Here is a 17,013-nt window from a genome sequence, read left to right as displayed (position 1 = left end):
GATTTTTGTGTATAATCTGTTGTATGAATTAACTATATTTAGTTTATCCATTCTCTTACTGGACAGTTAGATTGTTGGCAGCTTGGAGCTATTATGATAAAGATGCTGATAAACATTCCTGTATATGTGGTTGGTGGACATGCACATCTGTTTCTCCTGTATACCTAGGAATGCTTTTGTTGGGTCACAGGGCAGATGAATGTAGATGGATCTGAGGGTTTTTTTTTTTTTTTTTTACTTTACAGCTTTGTTAATTTGCCCTACTTATTTATTACTTCAGAGACCTGATGCTGAATGGAAGAGGAATGGACTTGAAGGGAGTAGGCAGGCTAGTTGGTGTCTGAAACCAGCCTACCGCTAAATCTGTTTCTGCATCTGTAAGAAGATAGGCGTTTCAATGCCTGGTTGTTGTGTAGTAAATGAGGTTGAATAAGACAATGCATAGGAGACCTTTATTTAACAAACATTCCCTTTTTCACTTTCTAGAGAAATCTGATCCCCTGCTCATAGCTAATTAAGGGGAAAGTGTTTGACTTTAGCACTATTAATTTTGAACTTTTCTACCTTTGCCTAGGACAGTCATCTATGTGCATGTATGACTAATGAGAAAAATTAGTAAAGAGCTTAACGTATAACTTTTATGTAAGAGTCTCAAAAGGCACCTCTCTGCTATGTTTCATCATTCTGTCTTCTTTTTGCTATTAAGGGACAAGCCTCTCCAAAATTTTAACCTAATTATCTCTGTATTCAATAGTTCTTTAAAGTGCTAGCTTTTTGTCTAACAGCTTCGCCCTTTGGTTGTTTCTTCATACCTTTCAAGCATTCAAACTCTACTGTGTGTCTAGGCATTTACTAATTGCTGATATTGTAACAATATGGACTTGATGAACTAGAAACTGCATTGTAATTGCAAACTGTCTTCTGAACAAATTTGTATGTCATCACAGTTGTGTTCATAGCACAATATAATTTTTAGATCACATTTAAAAAGTACAGGAAGATTTCCAAGATAGATTTCATGTGGTTGCTCTCCGTGTATACCTTAACGAGGACTTCTGGAAATCACTGTTTTCATCTTATCTCCATATGGTTTTCTAGGCCGCCTGCCACTACCATTTTGGCCATCAAGTGTAAGATTAGCGTGGTGAAGAACCTGAATATTTTGCCTGCCTCTAATTACAACTCACTGTCCCTTACTTCAACTAAGTTAATCATCCCCAAACCCAAACAGATTTTTTTTTGTGAGGGGTGAAGGATTTGGGGGAGTAAAGTGCTTTTAACATTTGTATGTAAATTCCTTTATAAAGCAAATTCCTAGACTAGAGGGGTTAATAACTAATGCTGTCCATTCTTATCTATCATTTGACCAGCTGTAGTTTGTGGATTATTTTTGGTGAATTTCAAGGTGGGAAAGCTCTGGCCACCAGCTCATCTGGGGCCCTTTACTTTCTCATTTGGCTGAGAAAGTCTCAACTAAGGGAGGAAAGCTAAACAAAGAAATAACATGCTAAGGACAGATGATGTACAGAGACATAAACATCTGGGATACATAGTCATGTTTAAACTCTTCCTGTTACACTCAGCAAGCAGTCTCTTCCATTCTATTAGGTTGTCAACTGGAACTTTAAGTCTTTAGCTTTTTTTTTTTAATTTCATTATTTTGTTTTTATTTTTTCGGCTGCATTGCGTCTTCGTTGCTGCGCGAGGTCTTTCTCTAGTTGTGGAGCGGGAGCTACTCTTCATTGTGGTGTGAGGGCTTCTCCTTGCGGTGGCTTCTCGTTGCGGAGCACGGGCTCTAGGCGCATGGGCTTCAGTAGTTGTGGCTCGTGGGCTCTAGAACTCAGGCTCAGTAGTTGTGGCGCACGGGCTTAGTTGCTCCGTGGCATGTGGGATCTTCCCGGACCAGGGCTCGAACCCGTGTCCCCTGCATTGGAAGGTGGATTCTTAACCACTGCGCCACCAGGGAAGTCCCTAAGTCTTTAGCTTTTTGATTGAATTTCTTCATCCATGGTTCAAAACTAGGATCTATCTGGTCTTACTAGCCGTTTGACCTTATTCAACATCCATTTTCCCCTGCTGTTAAAATTAGCTTCACCTCCCTGCCAAAAGTAAGTCCTTCCTCTTAATTGTTCAAAGCCCTCATGTCTCTTTTAAATTATCCTAATTTCAGTTTTTCTTTGAAAGCACAGCTTTTGTGTAGCAGGTATGGTTGCTATAGTATTCTGCAGAGGCTTGCACCTGGATATGTTGTTGTTGTTGTTAAAAACTATTGGCTGTTTTTGAGGGTCCTCAAGAATTGTGTTCCAGAAATTGATTTAGGATTGAATTGCAGACCTTTGATATTAGTGCTCAGAAATATCTAGGAGTCTCCTAATTGTTCTTTTAGGATAGTGGAAAGCGCTTTGGTGTGAGAAGAGATCTAGATTCTCTTGATCTTCCACTTGCTTTGCAGTCTCAGGTGAAACCTAACCTCATCGAGCTTGGCTCCATTATCTGTAAACGGAAGGGTTTGGAGTAGATCGGGAGGAGCATGGAAATGTCCTTAAGGATCGGACTTAACTTAGTTTTCTAGCGCTGCCATAACATACCACAGACTAGATGGCTTAAACAATACATTTATTTTCTCACTGTTCTGGAGGCTGGACGTTCCAGATCCAAGGTTGGTGTTGGTGGTGGTTTCTTCGAGGCCTCTCTCCCTAGCTTGCAGGTGGCTGCCGTCTTGATTCCTCTTCATATGGTCATCCCTCTGTACGTGTGTGCTTCTTACCTCTTACGCTGACATCAGTCAGATCAGATGAGTGCCCACCCTAGGTACTGTCATTAACTTAGGCCCTTTTAAGAGGTAATTATCTTCAAATAGTCACATTCTGAGGTTCAACATATGAATCTGGGGGGACATCTTAGCTCATACCAGTAATGTAGATGTACCAGGCAGCTTAGTCTGGCAGAGAGAAGACTTTGCCTTAGACTTTGTCTACTGCTCAGACGGAACTCCACATCAGGCTGACCCATGATGCTGACTCTCATCCGCAGAAAGGTTGACACTCTTAAGCAACTTCTAAATTGAACTTATGGTGGTTTCACGTTTATAAAATCCTCTTTATTTTCAAGGAATAATGGTGAAAGAAATTGGATATGCAGTGGCGTAATATCCTTTGCTCTTGGGACCAAGCAGTCAAACTGGCTCAAGATGTGGTGGCTTCATAAAATGTGCATAATCTGTATCAGAGTCGCCAACCTCTTAAAGCTCTATTTAAGGAAAGGGCTTAAAGGAAGAGTCAAGCTTTGTATCTGAAGATGTTCACTGTAGCACAATCCCTTAGATAAAGTAGAAATAGTCTAGCCAGAAATAGAGGCTAGCTTAAGTAAATTCTTGAATATCAGTGGTCCATTAAAATTTTTTAAGTGTTTTTTTTGATGTGGACCATATTTAAAGTCTTTATTGCATTTGTTACAATATTGCTTCTGTTCCATGTTTTGATTTCTTGACTGTGAGGCATGTGGGATCCTAGCTCCCCGACCAAGGATTGAACACACACCCCCTGAATTGGAAGGTGAAGTCCCAACCACTGGACCACCAGGGAAGTCCCTAAAAAGTTTTATAAATTGAATTATTACTTTCAGTAAAATCTTAAGTGTACAGTTTGAATTTTTATATTTGTATATAACTATGCATTCTAATTCTGTATCTATCAAGATTATAAAGATTATATTTCTACTGGGAAGATTAGGATACAATGTTAAGTGATCAAAAAGGCAAAGATTGTTCTATTTGTTCTATTATAATTGTACAAGAACCTGAGCATAGGGTGAGACCAAAAGGGATCTGTTTTTAGAGCAGCGTTAAATAATTGTTTGGATAAAGAGTAAGGTGAACTTTTTCGTTTTGATTTCCCTGAAGGATTTCTTTTTACTAGATTTGTCTATGTAGAAAGCCTCTTCTATTTAAAAGATTTTTGATGAGGGAGCTTCACATTAAGGCTCTCCTGCATTGGGCCATTTTTATGCTGTCAGTAACTAGTTTAATCTTTGAGTTCCCCTAAAAAAGTGGTTCTCAACCTTTTTGGTTTGAAGGCTCCTATATATTAATATATTGAGGGCCCAAAAAGCTGTTGTTTATTTTATATCTGTTGATACATTCAGTACATAACTAGCAATGAAAACTGACATTTAAAAATACTTAATTCATTAAAAAGCCCATTATATGTTAACATAAGTTTTATGAGAAATAACTGTTTTCCATAAAATGAGGAGAGACACATTACATTTTTATGCAAATCTGTTTACTGTGTGACTTAATAGAAGACAGCTGGAATCCTATCTGCTTCTGCATTTTCTTTGTTTTGATATGTGGTTTTGGTTGAAATTTTTAAAGCAATTCTAGCCTCACACACAAGTAGTTGGAGACGGAGGAAAAGAGAGGAGCCCCAGGGGTCTTTGGTCTACATTTTGAGAACCGCTGCTCTAAAACAACAGTATTTCCAGAGTAACATTGGAAATCACATTGATTGTACTACCTGAACCTTGCAGAAAATCTTTTGGCTTGAAGTGTGTGTGGCTATAGATTGTGGGTGGTACTGTTGATAAAGTAAAAGTATCATCTGTAAATCAGTATCTTCTGACAGTCCACTTACTTTGTTCACTTACTGTTGAAACTTAGTTGAAAGTAATAGCCCGAAAGAGCAAATGCCTGCTCCAGTTATACTTGGGGAAGATAAGAAATCCCTGGAATCTTTAGCCTACCCCTAAAGAGAAATAATGACTCTAAAATCATGTTACCTTGTTGAGTCCCTTGTTTGATATCTAATGTGAGCTTTTTTTCCTAAACACGTGGGACCCTGCTACCATTAAGTTTTATAAATATAGCACTGGCTTCCAAACATGTTCAGGTGACAAACCTTCTAGAACTCATAGTACATAGGAATATTTAATACCATCATTTTGATTTGGGATAATTCTCCAAGTAGAGAACACACTTTATGTAAGTTATGTAAAATCAAGCATATGTGTGCACCAAAGTATGCATTCTATTCATAGTAATTAATAGTAATAGCAATATTAAGTTAATATTGGTTCATTGATCTATTGCTGTTTGACATTTGATAATAAACACTTTTTTATTAAAGAAAAATTTATGGACAAAAATCTCAAACCGAGACTATTATAGTTACTAAGTTAATTTTTGGTAACATTTTTAGTGGTGATGACACTTTTTCTACATTGTTTGAGAAGTACCAGTATCCTGGAAAAGCAGATTGAGACCTACTAAAATACGTTGTCAAGGCCTATTAAGTCTAATTTCAAATAATGATAAAATTATTTATGGGATAAGACTTAATTCCAATCTGAACACTATGGCTTTTGCAACAGTAACGAAGGTAGCAGCTAACTTTTTACCTATTGATATAAAGTGTTTCATTTCTTTTGCTAGAGCTCTCTCCCACCCTTTTGCCAATTTCCATGTAATGTGTACTTTCACATTGCTTTTGGTTAACTCCACTGAGTAGGTGCAATGTGTGTGCCCTTGTGTGAAATACTTTAATAGGGCGATTTGGCTTTTCATGGTCCTTAACTCTGGAAGGAACTTCACATCCTCACTGGGTTTCTGATGTTGCTGTATTGCAGATGCTGCCAAGGGCTTCCTCTGCCCTGGGCCACCATCTTCAGTTTGCTTGGTGTAGAGTCAAATAACAAAACCAAAGCAAAGCAGAACCTTAACATGCATGGAGCCTGCTGTGGTTTTTATCAGAATGTCTATTTTTTTTTTTTAAAGATTTTTTTTTGATGGGGACCATTTTTAAAATCTTTATTGAATTTGTTACAGTATTTCTTCTGTTTCATGTTTTGGTATTTTGGCCTTGAGGCATGTGGGATCTTAACTCCCTGACCAGGGATCGAACCTGCACCCCCTGCATTGGAAGGTGAAGTCCTAACCACTGGACTGCCAGGGAAATTCCCAGAATGTCTTTTTTTTTTTTTTTTTTTTTTTTGCGGTACGTGGGCTTCTCACTGTTGTGGCCTCTCCCGCCACGGAGCAACAGGCTCCGGATGCGCAGGCTTAGCGGCCATGGCCCACGGGCCCAGCCGCCCCGCGGCACACGGGATCCTCCCGGACCGGGGCACGAACCCGCGTCCCCTGCATCGGCAGGCGGACTCTCAACCACTGCGCCACCAGGGAAGCCCCCTAGAATGTCTTTTAATGTTTATATATTTGAGAGAATTTTCAGAAAATTCTCTCCTTATTTCCTTGTTGCATTTCTGTGTCAAAGTGAAGAATTTGGGATCAGAAAAAATAATCTGTTGGTACCAAATGATGTTTTCAGGACTCGTTTGTAGGATCAGATGTGACTTTTTCAAATTGGAACCTTTTCTTTTGGGCCCCTGGGAAATGTCTTAGCTAAATTGCAACAGTGACTGGTGAAGTTGATGGAGGTAAATTGCTCCCATCGCTGAGGGTTCAGAAAGCAGGCAGTCGAAGTTAAAATTCCAGGGGAAATCGGGCAGAACTATTGCAGATGGTTTCCCCCTTGAATAGAGAAAGGGAGCTGATGTCACTGTTGATGAATGAGAGGAGACTGAAGCCTGATTTTTTTTTTTTTTTTTTGCAATGAATTGGTAATTTTTGGTAGGCTAAAGAGAAATTTATGAAAAGACCATCAGAATGAGTTAGGTGATTTCTTTTCAATATTGGCTACAAATGATACCTAAGAACACACCATGAACATATTAGACTGTCTAGTACTTTATAGATAGGTAGCACCAAGAAACTTGTGTATGCCCTCAGTGACCTCAGAGATGGGAGGGATTCCTTAGGTTATTGCTAATTTCTGCGTGATACTCAACTACTGAGAACTTCTGATTTGCCTTTAGAAAAATGAACTTGGCTGGTTTTGACTGGTTATGGTGTTATTTGGGAATAGAGGTCATGAACAAAGTATATGTGGTTGGTATTCTGAGGGCCTGGCTCATGTCTTTCCCAGACACCTGCTGTGTATTTGAGAAAGTCCTTCAAGTTCCCTGCGAAGTGGGAATAATAATAACATCACAAAATTGTGTGACACCATCAAGTGTTTTGTAATAAAACTCAGTGCTGTAAACTGTCCATTGTGCTGAATCCCTGGTAAGTGTAGAGAACACTAAATAAAGGTCCAGCCTTAAACCCTTAAACCCTGTGAGTCTGAGGCCTTCCTGAGCTGTGGCTCATTGAGGTGATGGGAGGGTACACTGTGAATGTCTGTGTTCTCTGTGGAGAGAATTTCTTGTGTTTTAGTTCTTTATTTCTTGGAAAATACTTCATAGACATTTTAGAAGCCCAGATCGTTCACTTACCTAGGAGGATAAAGGACTTGATGACTTCTTTAGTTGATGCAAATCTTGTAACCATCACTTGTAAGAGCTGAATTTAATGTAATTTAGGTTTGCAGTTTACCCAGGCCATAAGATCATTTTTTGACTTGTTTTTCTTTTCTTGCCTAAATATTTGGATGTTTATTCAGTGTTCACATTTTAATATTACTTGGGTGAATTTGGCATCATATATTAGACAACTAAAATTCATGTTTAAACAACTACAATTCCAGAGGTGGAAATTGCCATAGAATTGCTATGATGATATCAACTCTTTGCCTTCAAGAGTTAAGGTTTTGGATTACTGATGAGTTGATTCTGGTTTGTGTGAACTCTCCTACAGATCACTGCTTAATAGTCCCTTTCTTACTGCCTCCCAGAATTATTCTTGCCAAGAATTTGGTACAAGTAAATATTTTCCTGTTTTCCTCACTACTCTGTCCATGTCTAATTTAGGCTGAGTTCCTCCAGGCTCTAGTGCCTATGTTCTGTGGTTTGTAAAGTGCTAAGTACTTTTATAGCCTCTATAAATAGCAAAATATAGCTCATGGCAATAACACTGAGGCACCCTACACGTTTAGAGCGTGTGTGTGTAAGAGAGAAAGGGAGAGAGACACACTTATCTTGGGTAGAACATGTCTAGCATGCAAACCTATTCATCTCCTGATACACCATCAGTACTGCTTCTGATTTTTGTTCGTTTATTAGTAAATGACATCCCTTTATCTTTGGGACATTTTATTGTGAAACTAGGTGTGATTCTGGTCCCTTCCTTTCTCTTCTTTATCCTTTCCCTCTTTTTAACATAACAGAGATGATTGGAGAAAGACTGGTTGCCAGCTCAGTGAGATCTCCAACCAGATGCTTGTGTGCTAGGGGCCTAGCTTCCTATCCTGGTCTTCCTATTTTATTTTTCAGTGGATCGCTACAGATGTCATCACATATTTGGGAGATGTGAAGCTAGGAGCTAGAAGCTATTTCTATTGGCCCTGTCAATATAGTTTGATAAAATGCAAATGTCTTTAAAATGGTACACTTCCAGTTAAAAGGCTCCAGCAGGGAGTTTGTTTTGATAATGAAAGTGATTAAGAAGGCTCTATTTTTTTCCATTGGTATGAATATTCAGCTAAAAGAGCATGGTTCTCTCTCTGTAATTGGACTCTGCTAATGAGGTTCTAATAACTCTTAGGTTCTAATAATGATTCTAACAAATCTGTTAGCTATCTTCCATGAATAATGCTGGAGACCAAGAAGACACAAATTCTGGATGATGATGGCATCATATAGGGTTCTTAATGCCAACCATTTCCTCTTCTCTCTAATTCTAAGGAATCAACAGGAGTTTATGGTCTTTCAGTGTTATGTTTGGAATTGCCTTCAAAACTTGGAATTTATAGGCCTGCAAGTGTTGGTTTTTGGTGTGAGAAGGGAAAGGACAATAAACACAACCACAGTTGTTTGTAGACTAGGCTTTATCTAAAGCCTCCTTTCTAGAGCGTTCAGCCTCTTCAGACCCGTTCTTCCTTGCAGAGCCTCAAGGAACAACACGGAAGAGGATTTGTTGGTAAAACTGGATTGAACAAGTGAATATGCTATAGCGTAATCTGGGACATGTAGTGAGCTAGAATAGTTGTCCGAGATGGGCTGCCTTGTTTCTCTCTCAGCACCTCATTAACAGCCTGACACCCTCCGGCTTTCCTCAGTTGGGTCAGTGTTCGCGTTCTCTGATTTTATTAAGTCCTTTCACTGTCTGTTTTTCTACCTTGTTCATTTCCTCAGGACCTAAGTGTGGGTTTTGTACCAGTTTCCCTACATAACAAACTTGAGGCAGAGCATAACCCCTCTAGTACGAGAGAATTACAAAGACATTAGAGGGGCAAATAAATGCCCTGGGTATGCTCAGTGACTCAGAATGGTCCCCCAATTTTCTTTGTTACCTAGGTTCTTTTTTTTTTTTTTTAAAAGGAGGCACCAAGATTTCAACTGGGGTCATCTTGATCTGCAATGCATAATTCCATTTTATATGGTGGCTTTGTTAGTGGCCATATGAGTGGAATCATTGGGGATTATTACAGAACAAAGGTTTTTTTATGATCTTGATATTTGAGGAATAACTTTAAACAAAAGGATAAAACTAACTTAAAGATTTGCAGGTGGTGTCATGTCTTTGTGTGAACATTCATTTTGTTGGAGGAATAGTTTTTCTCTGGTTTCAAACTTGTATAGATGATGTTCATATTCTCTAAGCTAGTATAATAAAATATAGGGGAGTTTAAAAAAATTTCAATTTGTCAAGAGGCAAATTGTTGTCTCTTGCTGGGAACTAGAGTCTAAGGTCATAGTATGAGAGAAAAATAGTGTATAGTGAAAATTATCCTTAAAAATCTCTTTATTGTCTCTTATTTTCTCTTTATTGAAGAAAAATCTCTTCATTTTGCACAAACAGAAAGTAGTGCTTCAGGATGGTCAGGACCAGGTTAAAATCCAGTCCTTTCTCTGAGTGGAATTGGGAGGGAACAGGGATAGAAAGCTAGCAATATTTAGAGTTATATCTATACCTCCACCCCACCCAACCCCTGTCTTTCTTTCTGAGAGACTTAACGGTTGTATTCCAGTATATTAAATATGTATTGGAGGCAAATTCTTTGTCTTCATTGCACATCTGGAGTTGATAAGGAACTGCCCCTGGAGAAATAAATCCCAGAAGGAGACTGAAATGGGGATAGACAAGGTCTTGGTACTGCTGGTGAAAACGTGTCAGCTGCAGACCCACAACTAACAGTGGTCAAGAGGGAGGGCTTGGGTTGGTTTCCAGAGGCCCAGGAGCATTAGAGCGTTTTTTCAGAAGTGGCAGTGTTGAACTCTGCTTTTTCAGGATGGTGGACTGTCCGCACTGGTCAGGCAGGTCTGCTCTCATTTGTCCAAGGCGGGCTGTAAACATGTTCGCCCAGCTCTGTTGGATCCTTTGTGCCATTACAGGGTGACTTTCTACCCTAGGGTATTGAGTGATGGCTCACTTCTGAGGGCTGTTTTGATTTCTCTCTAGCAACATACCCAGTTAATTCTGGTTACTTATTTTGGGGGGCAGTTCCTGCCTGGTATCTATTTTGTTAGGTATATTCTAACCAGCTTATATTCCTTGTCCAGGTCTATTCATTCCATGCATGTTGTTACGGAGAGGGTTCTTTGAAATGTCTTTCCTTTTTTACTCAATGTTGGCAGACTTTTTTTTTTAATCTTTCTTTGTATATACGTGTATATATATTTTAATATGAATTCCATATGAATGTATCTTGCATCGTCTCTATTCCTCTTCCACTGCAGAGGCAGCTGTATTAACTGGAACAGTGCCCTTTTGTAGCTCACTACTGGTGTGTGCATTGCTTAATCCTCTCTTGCTTTTTAAACTCTCAGCCTGTAATGAATTAAATAGTTTTTGACTCTCCCTGATAAGGATATTTATGCGTCAGACTGGCAGAATTCCACAAAAGCACATTAGTGTCTCCTTTGAGTTGAAGCATTTATGTAGAGGCATCCTTCTGAATGGAGGGAAATGGAAATGCTTTCGGGCCTCTTGCTGCCGCTGGCCCTCCTCGCCTCCCAGCTTTGTCCCACTCACCATCGTCAGAGTGCAGGATGCCAGGCAGTGGATACGAGGTCTCAAGCCCACAGAATTATTTCACTTACGCTTCATTCATTCATTGCCCAGATATTTCTTTATCAGCACTATAGAACTGAAATATTTTTTGATGTCATATTAGTTACTGAGGGGGAGGGATGTTCAAAGATGTTGATGGGGGGTGGGTTGAGTCAAGGTGATACAAATGAAGACAATGCGAGGTAGAGTAAAAATGTTAGAGGTACAGAAGCAAAGAACTAGTGAAATTCAGAGCAAGAAAGATGCTTGAGGGTTGGGAAATACATGGCTTGATAGTGTTATAACTGGTACTAATGATAAACAGCACACACGATTTTGTACCCTTCTCCCTGTGCCAGGCACTGGGTAAGCATTTTCCTGCGTTATCTAATTCATTCCTCACAAAGCCAAGGTCCTATGAGGTGAGGGTTTTATTACCTTTATTTTGCATGTGAGGAAACTGCACTTGGAAAGAGAGGTCAGGTTGCTTGTGCAAGGTCAAACAGCTGGCAAGTGGAACCCTTGGGAATAGGCTCCAGGCCTGGCTCAAGGGCTGTACGTTAACCACTACATCTTGCTGTTTAAATTCTTTTGATTTTTCAATTCAGTGCTTTATCTAGGTCACCAGTTCTTTCCATTAAAAAAAAAAGTGTGGTGAAATGAATGTGTTGAGTAATTTGTGTTGTGCTGAATGCTTATTGCTATTTCATGCTCTACATTTAATTGCTTCTATATGCTTATTGCTTAATTACATAAAATGCAGTAGTCCCTTTATCATCTTTCTGCAAAACTGCCCCTTATTTATTATGACTTAAGCAGATTAAAAAAGAAGTGTGTGCTAATTTAATTTTGGTGTCCAGAGTTCTTTTTGGTAATGTTTTCTTTCTGAATGCACTGATATCTCATTGGTTAAAGGATGTGTCTGGTCAGAATGCAGCTATTCAGCATGGAAGCATCAAACAGCTGTCACTGTGCAGCATATTTTCCAGGCACCAGGTTGACATCTGGACTCAGTATTTTGGTGCAAGAGAAATGGTTCTTGCTAATAATGTTGTCACAGGATTGTGCATCAAACAGAGCTGGAGGCTGTGTCTCTGCGAGTTGCCTTTTGATCATTATTCACCCTGAGTTAATGCAAAGAAAATGATCAGCTTGGGGGCCACAAGGGTAATACTTGGCCTCCACATGCTATTGGTTTCCCAAAGGACCAAATATAAGTTTATTTTCCCTAGATTGGTGTAAGTGATTTGGATGAGTGATGTTTGGCCAAGCTGTAAGCTAGTTGAGTGCCTTCTATGTTCTTTTCTATATGGTTGGCACAATATAGTCTTAACTATTTGAGGTCCACTTGCTGGTTGAGTGATTATAATTGATATGAATGATACATAGTGAACATTCGAGGTAGGAATAGCTATGGGGTAGTATTTGCCAATACTTGCCCTTATTGGAAACATACCACATTTCCTTAATTCTTAAAAGATGTATCTCTCCCATCCGCAAATTTTAACATCTGGTTTCAGGACAAAACTTGTAGTCATAACTGACGGCTTTATTTTTAATGGAGTATAAAATGATGTGTCTTAAAATAAGTGGCATCTTAGACTGAATTAATGATGCATAGTAGAGCTATCATATTTATTTGGTTCTAATCCCCACTGTCCTCTCTATTTCTATTGACTTGGTAAATTACTTAGTATATTTAGAACACCTGAGTTCTTCTGGTTCTGGCCTGGCCATTTGCTTCAAAAGATGTGTTATTCATTGTTCATCATTGGTGGTTTGCTACCCACTGGATAATTTATGTAACACTTCAGAGTTTATGTGACATTTGAGAATTGTAGGTGATGGGAAAGATGGTGTCTTAATTTAAATGCACTGGAAGCATAGTCTCACAAATATAATCAATGCAGGAGGGACGTGAGAGGAGGGGAGTGGAGCGGAGCATATATTTCAGTGAAAACTCATTTAGATTTAATGCTGTTTACCTTCACCAAGAGAAAGTAAGAGAGGTAGCTGTGTCCTTGAATCTTAGAGACTTAGACCTTGAGGGGACTTTTCTCACTTGTCAGAATTAGATTTAAGTATCTCAGATGCATGATACTTTTCCATGTGTACAAAGGTTTGGTATTTCCTCACCCATTCTGTAAGAATATTTTCCTGTGCTTGCAAAATCTTTACTGTAGGTAGTGGCCTTTGACCTCAGTTCTAGAGAGGCCTCTCTGTGTATGTCTTTAAAACATGGTGTAATGTTTTTAGGTATTTTCCATTATCGATGGTAATTCTTACGATAGGAAAAAATGGACTGTATCAGATCTGGTGTCTGCTTATACCAGATCTAGATCCACTCCTAAAACATTTTGCTTATCATTAGAAATCATCAAAAAATTATCCCCCCAGTTCCTATTCTGTGCTGCCACAATGCTGGCAAATGTTAAAAAGGTATGTATGGGGGCAGTTTTGATACTGCTGTTTACATGCTGCCTAACAATAAGCAGATTATGAAACACGTAGTTTTCCTCTTTTTAATTACCAAGTAATATACTAAAGAGACATCTCTAGGCACTGTCTGGCAAGCAAAGCATATGAACCAGAGACATATGCTTTGAAAGCAGAATGAACCCTCCGTCATCTGTCCATCTCTGAGAGGTCATTTGAATATCAGGTGACTTGTATCTTAGTCTTCAGTTTCTTCCTTAGTGATATGATGGGTTTAATCAGTTTCAGTTAATACATTTTACTATTTAACAGTGAAACTTTTTTCATTTATAAATTAGAGGATAGGAATCAAATTTTTATTACGTTCTGAATTATGCTAAGCTTATATGGTTGGTACACATTAGACACCTAGCAGAAAAGAATGTTTGAACTGCGGTTAAATCATTTACTCTTAGCTCTATAAGAATGTATGTGTACACTGTAACAATAGTGTTGTGCGTAAGTGTAAATTAAGTGTACCAGTACATACACATTATATTAAAGATCATAAAACGCCTTTATGATGATGATGGCTTGAAAGGACAAGACCCCTTACAAGCAAATTAACATCTGACTTAAATGAAACTTTTTTTTTTAATTTCCTTTCTGGTTGTTTAAAAAAAAAAAAAGTCTCAGCCCCCCAAATTCAAGCAGTATATTTGTTAATGAAAATATTATTAATCAGAGGGAGTTATGGGTCAGGGATGTTTGTTGCAAATATAATTTTCAAATTGGAAAAAGAAAAGGAAACCAATTTTTGCATTTTGTTAGCCATTTTGAGGTGTTTTGATTCAGTGTGAAATGGGCACAGTTGTTTATTTAGAAGTGAAAACATTACTTGATACATTAACTGAAATCTTACTCTCCTTTGTTATTGTCTCCTTGAAGAGAATTTTACTATGTTAGGTATTTGTCCCCCTATTGTGGGTTGAGTTGTGAACCCCCCCAAAAGATATGTTAAAGTTGTAACACTAAGAACCTATGACTATGACATTAGATCTGTGAAGACCTTACTTCCAGATAATCAGTTAGGAGGAGGTCATACCTGATGAGGCTGGGCCCTAAATCCAATGCCTGGTGTCCTCATGAGAGGATCAGGTGCACACAGATGCAAGAAGGCCCTGGGACAGAGACAGAGATTGGAGTGATGCAGCTGTAAGCTGAGCATTGCCAGGGATTGCTGGCCACCACCAGAAGCTGGAAAGAGGCTGCCCTGGAGCCTTCAGAGAGAGCACGGCCCTGCCAACACTCTTGAGTTTTGTACTTTGGGCTCTTAACTGGGAGAGAGTAAGTTCGTGTTGTTCCAAGCCATCAGTGTCTGGTAATTTTTTATGGTAGCCCTAGGAAATACATAGCTGCGGCTCCCCCTCTTTTTCTTTCAACATTTTATGTCTTATGATGAAAAATGGCTTTCCCTTTTTTTTGAACAAAAACCACACAATTGGCTTTTAAGTGAGCATCATGTATGTCAAGGCATGTTAACTTGGATTTTTGAAAGGTTGCTTTGAATGCTGAGACTGGGCTAATTTCCACACATTGTCGTCCCACCTGTGTACAGGGTTTCCTTTCATGCTTCACCGCTGGGAACACCTGGGTACCCTATTGAAATTGCTCTAGTTTCCCTGGTTTACAACTCTTCTGAAGGAGCTATCTGTCTCTTTCCCAATAATCTTGTTATTCTTGTTATTCTATAAGTGTGTACGAATGTAATGTAGAACAGAGATTGGCATCTTATGAGTTGTGTGGTCTGTTTCTTTTGTGTGACCTTTTCGTATGATCATGGGCAAACTGTCTCCCAGCTCTTGTTTCTAGAAAATAAGAATGGCCGTTTAGATAAACTCAGTGGGTGTAAATTTTTACAAAAGTAAAAACTCCAAAGACCTTAACAAACTTCATTTATGTAGATCTCTCTAATCATATGATGGTGGCCAGTGTATACGTGTTAGTTTATATTCTGATATTTATAACTGTTCATGAAACCACGTTTTGTCTATTTTTAAAAATTAATTTATTTTTTGCTGCATTGGGTCTTCATTGCTGCGCGTGGGCTTTCTCTAGTTGAGGTGAGTGGGGCTACCCTTCCTTGTGGTGCACAGGCTTCTCATTGTGGTGGCCTCTCGTTGAGGAGCATGGGCTCTAGGGCATGCGGGCTTCAGTAGTTGTAGCATGTGGGCTCAGTAGTTGTGGCTCGCAGGCTCTAGAGCACAGGCTCAGTAGTGTGGCGCACGGGCTTAGTTGCTCCGCAGCATGTGGGATCTTCCCGGACCAGGGCTCGAACCCGTGTCCCCTGCGTTGGCAGGCGGGTTCTTAACCACTGCACCACCAGGGAAATCCCAACGTTTTGTCTATTTTTACAAACAGCTTTATTGGGGCATAATGGATATGCAGGAAAACTGCACATTTTTAAAGTGTGCAATTTGGAAAGCTTTGAGAAATGTGTATATATATATATATATATATATATATATATATATATATATATCCATGAAACCATCACTACAGTCAAGATAGTGAACATACTCATTACCACCCAGAGTTTCCTTGTGCCCCATTCTATCCCTTCCCATGTACCCCCAAGCCATTGATCTACTTTCTCTCATGATAGATTAGTTTCATTTTCTAGAGCTTATATAAATGAAATCATTACAGTATCTACTCTTGTTAATCTGGCTTTCTTCACTCAGTCTAATTATCTGAGATTCATCTGTGTTGTGGTCTGTGTCAATAGTTCATCCTTTCTGTTGCTGAGTAGTATTCCACTGTATGGATATACTGTGGTTTAGCCATCCATTTACCTCTGGTGGTCATTTGGGCTGTTTCCAGTTGCCTCCAATTTTTGGCTCTATATATAAAGCTTTGATGAACATTTGTGTACAAGTTTTTGTGTGGATATATATTTTCTTGTCTCCTGGATAAATACCCTGGAGTAAAATGGTTGGGTCATTATGGTGATGGTAGGCACTGTTGCTTCTAATGCTTTCCCATGGTTCTTCCCCTGGCCTCAGGTGGAAGCACACTCCTGGGCTGATCAGTACTGTGCTCAAGAGAGGCCCTGTGCGGATCTCAGAAGTCATCTCTCTGTGCTGCTCTCTCCACCCTGGTCCTTTGTGCCAAGAGCTCTAGCAGGCTTGGTCTCCCCCAAACCCTTGTCCATTCCCACTAGAAACTCTAGGCAGTAAGCAGTTAGGGCTCATTTGTGTCCTGTCTCTTAGGGATCACTGTTCTCTGTTGCCTGTTACCTATCTTACTGAAAACCATGTTTCAAAATGTTTGGTTTTTTTGGTTTTATGCAGGACAGTGGATTTGGTCCTTGTTTCATCTTTGTTGGAAATGGAAGTTGCACATTTTTCTTGAATTATGGCACTTTTAATTTTAAACACACATATATTCCATTAAGCAAATATACTATTTTCTAGTTATGTCCATGTTCTAGATTTCTTTTTTTCTTAATAGCATTAAACATGTACTTTTTTTTCCTATTTAGGATTATTTATTTTAGAACTATATCCACAAAGTGAGTTAATAGGTTAAAGGTATATAAGCGAATTTTTAGA

General features: G+C 39.0%; 1 protein-coding gene across 2 annotated transcripts in view; it reads left to right on the top strand.

Annotated features, from left to right (window-relative positions):
- SND1 (staphylococcal nuclease and tudor domain containing 1) overlaps positions 1-17,013 on the top strand; it is a 419,010-nt gene that overhangs the window by 107,524 nt on the left and 294,473 nt on the right. The window lies entirely within an intron of this gene.

The sequence above is a fragment of the Aethalodelphis obliquidens genome, unplaced genomic scaffold (genome assembly GCF_003676395.1).
Source record: "Aethalodelphis obliquidens isolate GAN/ISIS:26980383/991018 unplaced genomic scaffold, ASM367639v1 scaffold5, whole genome shotgun sequence".
NCBI lineage: Eukaryota > Metazoa > Chordata > Mammalia > Artiodactyla > Delphinidae > Aethalodelphis > Aethalodelphis obliquidens.
This window is presented reverse-complemented; position numbering and strand designations above follow the sequence as displayed.